We start from the raw sequence: 3,632 nt of genomic DNA on the forward strand, positions 1-3,632 counted from the left end.
TTAGGGTTAACGACATCTTTCCTTTTTAATGAAGGTTTCGTCCGAGAGTCAGATGATGACTTGGAAGTTTGGCTAAAAGATGGATTGTCAAACTTAGGTTTGATTCGCACTAGGGTTGTTTTTGAAATCACATGAGAATTGGAAACACATGAGCTAGATGAATCATCACTTAATATTTCCTCAAAATCACTATCTAATGATGCCTAAATGAAATCTGATCTTTCAGAGTCAGGTCCAGTTGTCTCTGGAACTAATTCCTCAACAACATAATTGTTAGGAGGACCGAAGTGCGAAATTTGAACTTCATTATCTGTGATGCTAGGCAATGATTACGAGGTCTGATTCAGGTCCATGTGTATTTGATGCAGAAAAGGCGTGGAATCAGGACGACAGCTATAGGCCAAAACTCAGGAATCGGAGATTTGAACTGGTATGAGGTCTCAGGAAGGGGTGAAAATGGTGAGACAGGGGTTTCCGAATGTTTGTGGTTCAGAATGTCTCCTATAAAATTTAGATTTTGTAACTCCTTTAAGGGACGAGCAATAGGTTTCAGAAAATCGCTTCCGTGACAAGGTGTTTTGGACCAAGGATGATGAAAATTATGAGTCATCCGTTCAGTTGCTTCAAGAATATCTATGGCATTATGTACAACATCAATTTTGGAATTCATATGTTTGTTATCAGAAATTCAATCATTCTTTTCATAATAAGTAATTTCACATTTTCTTTAAGAATGATACATTCATCTTGAGACATTACGAGTTCACGTTCTAACAATTCTATCTTAAGCTTCCTATCCTCGAAATGTAATTTAAGACGAGTAATATCACTTTCCATCTTCTCACTCGCTTTTATGGCAGACTCATAGGCTTTAAAGATAATGTTCATATCTGATTGGATTTGGGTTAGTATGGTTCACAAAGAGATAAATAAAAATTATTATCAGTAATCATAGATTTTACCTGTTAAACGTTACTTCGACCTTGTGGATCGTTGGTTTCCATGTAGCAAAAGTGTTGTTCAGCATCTTCATCATCTCCTTCTGATCCTGATGACCAGTATCCATCATCGCATTTGATCGTTTTCCTAGCCATAAGACACATGTTTCTTATAGTGCTCACATCATCTTCATCTCCAGATGACCAATACCCTTGCATATCTCTTGACACAATGGTGAAGAACCCATTCTCACTAGTAGCGATCTCCTGAGATCTACGTGCATAGTATGTCGAATCCTTGATCTTTGGTTTCTGTGTGGCTTCATCCATACATTCCTTGGAAAATCTATTTCCATGACCACACTTATGACAAAATATCTTGGGTTTGTCTAACTTCAGATTATCATGGGATTCTGAGGAATGACTTGGTGTAGAAATGATGGGTTTGTAAGCAGGTAGATGCTCTGATGGTTTAGGAAATGGTTGGGGATTTCTTTGATGAGGAGCTTGGAAATGGTTTTGATATGGTTTGTGAGTGGGATTCCATGGACGCTTGTATTTCATGGATAGCAAAGCAAAGTTCGGAGTCCATCGCTTCAAGGTTGAGGTCTCCATCAAACTGATAGTTGGAATTTGTAGGAACAGGTAAAGTTGGTGGAGTGGGTTGAACAGATGGAATGAGTGGGACAACAACTTTGAAAGGGTCCAAAACTGATGGGTTCAAGAGTTAAGGATCAAAAGATCTAACTAGATCAAGAGGACATCCAGAGAGTTCTCTCAATGTTTGTGCAACATTTGATTCGTGTCCTTGAAGCTCATCAAACAACTGGTAAAGCTTTAGCTTCTTCATAGATCCATTACTCTAAAGACATGGTTTTCTGTTTCCCCATCCTTTACCAAGACTATTGATGAACTTAAGATTGTATTCTAGAAGAGTTCGGACAATCCCATGAGGTGTCATGTTGTTGATGACAATTCGGTGTCGATTGGAAGCCGAGGCAACTGATTCACCTGGATTTGTGTTGAAGGTATCAGACTTGATAACGACCGAAGTTAGACGCTTATCCTTCATATTTTCTGATCCCTCGAGCAGGCCTTGGAGAGTATCCCAAATCTCTTTAGCAGATCTGCACAACTTAATGTGTTCAAAGAGAGAAGGAGGAAAACCGAACACCATCTTGAAAAATGTGAACTTGATCTGTATGCAGTTTTTCGATGTCTTTAGTAGTGAGAGGTGATTGGCGATGTTCTTCTTGGCCTAAGAGAGTTGCAGCAGCATCTCTTACGGTTTTTCTAACTGGAACATGTGGACTTTCTTTCACGGATGTCCATATTTCTTCACCTTTTTCCTTACCAAGTAAGAATCTTTGCATTCTGAACCTCCAGTGATCATACTCTTCAACAACTAGCAGTGGGGAATGAGAAGTGAAACCCACATTATTTTCTATTTTCATTGAACACATTTGTTGAGAATTAGGAGCAGCCATTGAAGTTAAGATATTAGAGCAAAAGTGGTATATAGAAGAACTTTTATCCTAAACACAAAAATGACTAAAATACCAAGGTAATTTCAAATCAACTATAATATGTTCTGATGGATTCAAAGAACAACCACTCAAGCTTTGATATCAATTCAAAGCACTAGAATCAATGCGCAAGGACAAGGTTTGAAAACTCAAACCTTGAGTTAATCTTTAAGATCAACCTCTTCTCTTAATGTAAGGTTCCAGTCGAATCTTGTAAACCAGTTAGGACTTGAAGGTAAGTATTCAACAAAGTATTCAAGTAATAAATGAAGAAAACTTGGAGTATAATCAATGCAAAGATATTTAAAGAACAAGAAGAATGTATTGAAAGAATTATGACTTGAAGGAAAAGTGAATGTGGTGTGAAGAGAATATTTGCTATTCTTGGAGTAAAACTTGAATTGTTCACTTGTCATTAAATAGAGAAACATTCACTCCTTATATGATGGAGGGGGAACATAGTACAAACCGGACAACATTCTTAGGACTGGATAATAATCATTGTTTGACAAACTTTTATCCAAAAGATACAAGTAAATGATTATTCTTTGTTCGTTCTTAGGACTAGACAATGGTATGGCAAATTTTCTAAATCTATTACATTCAAAGGGTATTAAAGATCAGCTAATGATTATTCTTTGTTCATCAAAAACTTATCTACTTCAATGGTGATTATTGTCATCTATGTTGATGATCTTCTTGTTACTAGTAATAATGATGAATAAATTTCAAATATAAAGGCTTGTTTGAATGATTAGTTCAAAATCAAGGATTTGGAGGAATTTATTATTTTCTTGGATTACAATTTAATAAACTTGATAATGGCTTTGTTGTTCATCAACAAAAAAATATCACGGATCTTTTACGTACTTATTATGTCATGGATATGCCTGCTGCTTCTATGCCTTTACTAGCAAAACTTCATTAGTTCCATAAATGGAGAATTCTTTGGCAGATCCTGCTCTTTACAGATAATTAGTTGGCAAGTTGAATTCCCTTCTGCATACAAGGCTCGCTCTAGCTTTTTTAGTCTAATATTTGAGTTAATTCAATCAAACCCCATCTCAGTCACATTATGATGCAGCCATTCATGCTATAAAATACTTAAAGGGGACAATTTCTCAATGCTTGCATTTGAATAACAATCCCACTTTAAAGCTTGAAGCTT

This window comes from Lactuca sativa, chromosome 5 (genome assembly GCF_002870075.4).
Source record: "Lactuca sativa cultivar Salinas chromosome 5, Lsat_Salinas_v11, whole genome shotgun sequence".
In the NCBI taxonomy this organism is placed as follows: Eukaryota; Viridiplantae; Streptophyta; class Magnoliopsida; order Asterales; family Asteraceae; genus Lactuca; species Lactuca sativa.